This window comes from Polyodon spathula, chromosome 20 (assembly GCF_017654505.1).
Source record: "Polyodon spathula isolate WHYD16114869_AA chromosome 20, ASM1765450v1, whole genome shotgun sequence".
NCBI classification, from domain to species: Eukaryota; Metazoa; Chordata; class Actinopteri; order Acipenseriformes; family Polyodontidae; genus Polyodon; species Polyodon spathula.
In genome coordinates, this window is record NC_054553.1 from 4,547,138 (window position 1) to 4,552,686 (window position 5,549).

The following is a 5,549-nucleotide window of genomic DNA, read 5'->3' on the forward strand; positions in this document are numbered from 1 at the left end:
ATTGAAGACAATTAAAGGGCATGTCAGATAACAGTAAAACACACGCAGCGCTTCCTGCAATGAGTTTCTGGTAGGAGTATGACCAAGGTGAATGTGCCACAGAAAAGAGAGGGATGCTTTGTTTCAATTGGAACGAGTAGATCTGTTTAAATACAAACAAGCACTTGAATGACAAACTCGCACCGTTAATGTTCTAACACTCTCACTGAACAGGGCTTTGATGTATTGGGAAGAGAGCTGATAATGACGCTCACAACATCGTAATCCTATTAATTAGATGGAAGTGCTTGCAGTGGCTTTGCTTCTTTCCAGGACTCTTTTCTTATTGACTAGGATACTGTGTGGGACTGTGCTGGAGGTTTGCATACTGCCAGCCCCCTCGAAACCGTACAGCAAACAGCACAATGAGCACACTGAGTGGACACAAAAGAAGTGCTCTCCATTGTTCTTTCAGCATTTAAAGAGTAAACAGCTGTTTCATTTCTTTTTGTCTCAATGGCATTTTCTAAGTGTTTATCGGTTCATACCGAAAATCAGAAACCTGAACTAAGGGCTATTATAACTAGTTAAATATATATATATAATATATATATATATATATATATATATATATATATATATATATATATTATAATTTTTGATTTCCTTTCTGCTAGTAGCTGTTACTGTACTAGAAATGTAGGCTGTTGGTATTCTAAGTCCCATATCAGGAATGTCAAAAGTGTGATCGACGCCCTTCTCCTATTGAAATGGCCATGCGTTTGATCCTCATCAATTGCTTCAGCTGGCCACCTTGTCAAAGTATATTACCTGCGCCTTCTGCTATGTGCCCTGTCCGCAAGCTGATTGGTGCAGGGCAGCCCTGGCACAGGTGCCCTGCAGGTTGCTCCATTACTGGCCAGTTGTCGGGAGTCATAAACCGACATAACCCCCCCCCCAGACAGACCCCTCCCCGAGGGAGGAGCAGCCAGTCAAGCATCTGTCTCAGACCTGGGCCTGTGCTGAACGCCAGGGTCTGCTCTACAAAGGGAATGGCTGGAATCAACGCTGACGGAGATCTCTCACTCATGAAGGACTGGGGCTCCCTGAAGAGCCTTGAAATGTGACATGCAAGTGTCCTGTTAACAGCGCCCCAGTGTGGAACAAGGGCTCCTGGGTAATGTGGACACACTAACAGAAATATTGCTCTTTTCCTCTTTTGTGATCTTTTCTGTCATTCAAATTGATTAGACTGCTGTATAAAAAAATTAATAAATGCATCGTAAACAGCTGCTCTCCTTGACTTTAATAGGTGATTTATAAAAGGGCAGTGTTCTAATAAATAGAAGAGAATACAGACATATAAAAGCTAAATGTCTGGATTAAATGCTAAACACTCTGGAATCTTCATAGGAAGAAACTGATCTGCTTCCTTCTTAAGATCACTACTTTTCACTAAGGAATGTGCTTCAGGTACCATCAATCTGTCACATGTACCAACAAAAGTGAGCCGCTCTGTCCTTGTTTGTGCCTGCCATGATGCCTTGGATCTCTAATCATCACAGCACTTTGTAACCTGTAATCAGTCTCTTAAAGATCAAAGGCTGCTCCAGATCTTTATCAGTTAAGAGCCCCAGCAGAGGAGCCTCCCTCCATGGGGCTGAGCCTCAATCACAGCAGAACTGTGAACCAGCCAGAAAAGCAATCACAGCTTCAGTCGCTGTGGCCTCCCTGAGCTCCTTCCTTCAGTTATCAGACACAGCCCTTGATTGCGATTGTCCTGATAACCGTTCCCTGTAGGTCATTAAAAGATTACAATCCCAACACTGTTTCCCTGGAAGACAAGGGGCAATATGAAACTGAAATTAAATCTGCACCCGATTCAGTTTAATCATCTTTTTTCAGCATTATTTTCAATGTGGTTTACGCAGGAGGTGATTCGGGATGATAAGGGCACCACTGTCACTGGCAAACCAAAAAGGGAAACATGATATGCAGAACATGAACCTGTGCAAAACATCAAACTGTAACCATAATGCAGGTTACTGCGTTGTTTTGTTTTTGTACCAATAAGCGTTTTTCCTGTTTCTCTACTGTACTGGAGCTTTAGTTTAGTTTATAATCCAGTCTCTTGGTGGTTCTATTAGAGGGACTCTGATGTGTGAGTAGATCTTGTCTCAGTTCTTCTATAGCAAACATTTACTATAAACTCACAAGAAGGAATTAGAGACTGTTTGATCTCAAGAATATCTATAGATGTGATATAAAAATCAATAACAGATATGTACCGGTAACAAGGATTTGGCATCTGTCTATTTGCAATCAAAGCTGTGTTGCCCATCCCCTACTCCATATAGCTGGACATCAACCACCTTTGACATCAATGAGTTAGCGACCTGGACCTGCTAAAAACATCAGCAAAGGGGCATCAAATTATACAAAATAATAGACTGGTGTCCAAAACCATGACCTTGCCCTGACCCTCCTGGATAGGAAGTGGCAGCACTCTAGAAGACAAAGCACTAAAGCAGTGAATGCATTGAAAGGGACAGAGGGGAAGGGCTGGCCGCTCTCTCACAATGGGGCCCGCGCATTCAGACTGCCGGCAAACAATCAGGAGAGGCGCTCTGCCCGGGCCATCTCCACCCAGCCCACAGTCAGTAATGGAGCAGGCTTTTCACACTGCTTCGTGAATCCTTCATATCAATCTGCTGTTTACCCTGACCTTTCAGATACAAGAGAGGTCAAAACGCTTCTCATGGGAGAACTAAATACCATTCCCTTTGCTGCTGTCCTTTTTTCTCTCTCCTCCTTTTTCTGCTTTCTGGAAAAGCCTCTCCGACATGAAGATCCATCTCTATTTTATAATAATAACAGACTTTGCTAAAAAAAAAAAAAAAAAGTGTATGCATTCCACAAAAGCCACTGTTTTTTTCCTATGCTTCTGTCTTTCCTCCAGCAATAGAGCTGTGTCACTCAGGTTGGGATTCATTTGTATTTATGGCGCTGCTGTATTTATGGTGCCGCTGTAATTACGGCGCTGCTGTAGTTAGAATGGTTTTAAACAGTGGTTTCAAAACTAGCTATATGGAACAAGGGACCAAGGGGAGCTGAAACAATAGCAACGTTAGCAGTTTAAGTATAACATAATTGAAGCTCTCTTCATCAAGGTTTACAGCACCATTATTGCAAATGAATGAGTGACACAGCTGTAGAATAGACAACCCAAAAAAACAAACCTCTGACAAGCAATGCGATCCCAGCCACAGTGGCTAAGTGGATATTGATCACTTCAAGAGCTATTAATTTGCAGTCTTTTAACAGTAAATGGCTGTCATGCTTCAGAGTACATTTACTTCTTTAATTTACATAAAAACAATACAACAGTACCGGCCAAGAAACTAAACTACTGGATAGTATTTTTCATACAGGATAGTCAGGCCCTGCTGTTGTATTCTTGAGAATACAGACACATAAGCAGAGAGCATGTTTGCTGTGTATATGGCTTTTGTTTATTATGGAGTTTGATGGAATAGCTAAAGTTAAGGGTTTGGCATATTAAAAAAAAATTGGGTGCTGTGCAAGGTGTGTATCTCAGTCTAAATGTGTTGTACTGAAAAAAATAGTGTATTTGCTGTTTTGGCACTCAACATTATGCTACTAGAGCAGTATACAGTTTTGAGTGGAGCAATGTATACTGCTAGTGTGGTCTGCAGTTTTGAGAGGAGTTATCTTTCCTTTATTGCATTTCTGTTGTGTTGAAAGAGCTCAAACCCAGGCCTCCAGATAGCTAGCCACTTGAAACACCTTTGACAGCATATAAATCAGCCTGCAATTACAGTGAACTAGGGACTCTGTGGAGCTGCCTGTCAGGATGACCCCCTCGTGTCTGTTTGCTGGGAGGCGATTGTAACCAGCTGTTAACTCAAAGGAAAACGCTATAGAGGAAATGATCACTTAGAAATGAGCTGCTTTCTACAATTTGCATTGCAGGGTATTTCATCTGAATATGAGGGGCTTCTGCAAAGCAATTGTCAGTGACACCCAGCACACTACTCTTATCCAGGCTTTATTACTGAACAACCTTACCAGAAAGCATAGCAAGAAGCTCCTGCTATCCAAACCAGCACTGGAAAACAGCCTTCTGAATGTTAGCATTAATACCATCTGTTTTTTAATAAAAAAACAGACTGCAGAATGTTAATGACTAGATTCCTCTACATTTCTGAAGGCGTACATGTTTTTTTTAAATGTTTTCCCTCTACATGTAAATGACTGTCTTTGTAAGAATGTGTTGGTCTGGCTTCCTGATAGCTCTACAGGGAAAGGACAATTGCTTTGTAATGAAATGATTCCTGTCGGTACCTGCGCTGGGTGTTCAAAAACTGTAATTCCAGCAAGGAAGACATGCAATCATTTTTGTATTTATTCATTCAGTCATGAAGCAGCTAGAAACAAATGGGACTATATTAACATGGCCACAGGTTTTGTTCCGTTGTGTATCACATTCCATTATAGAAGTGCTCCAACTCTGACAGCAATCTTTCAATGTTTGAATTACACAGAAAGGGTTAGTATGCTTTAACATTTCATGTGGAATAAACTGAATTAACTCCTAGGCATTGAAGACACTTTGCTACAATGTGTGTGTGTTCTGGACCGGGGTTAGGGTTATGTTAAGGGTTAGGCTGTTTAATGGCAGACTTGTTCAACACCCCACCCCTGGTCTGCAGCCTTTGCCTTTTTGATAACAGATAATGTACACCAGGCCCGTCTCTGAAAAGAGCTAGCCTAGCCCTCGCAGAGCCCCCGCAGGCCAAACCTGAGGGAAGCCCTGCTTGTTTTTGTAATCAGCCCCTCCCCTTACCTGTTAGCAACACTGATCAGTGGGAAAAGATGAATATCAAACAGGTTTGCCCCTTTGAAGTGGAAGAAGACACAAACATTGTTTTTGCTTGTGTCTTAAGAGCCTGTTTGTCTCCTATAGTCATTCGCAGGCGCTTTGTTGACTATTTGTATCTTCAAAGGCTTGCATTCAGGCTGGCAGTTACAGTAGCAGCAGAGCCCAGGCTTCTTAAGGGAGCCTCCTGACCCTAAAGGTCAAGTGTCTAACCAATAGCCATCTGGCCTCGCACTGATGCAGTCCAGATACAGCGATAAAAAAACAGCACAGAGAACGGTTCCGTCACAATCTATTAAGCCTTACTTATTATTGCCTTTTACTAACGGCAACTAGCAATTTGATACGCTAATGTCAGCCTACGAATCAGCTGGTAATTATGCTTGATTGCTCTAGTAAAGAAAATTGCAAAGGCTGTGTGTTGTTGGCCTTTTCTTAGTTGTTTTTTTTTTTTTACAGTGACACACATGGTTCAGACTGCTGTTTTGCCACAAGAGTTTCAGAAGCGGTGAGGGAGTTACAGCTGATCAGATTTAATTTTGTGTAACAGTTCCTGTTGAATTCCAGGTTCCGTATCAGAAACTGTGATGCCCGCTCCTGCCCACAATCCTCCGTTTCGATTCGCGTACAGACGCTCGTTCAGGCCTTTCTTGTCGCTCTTCTCCGATGT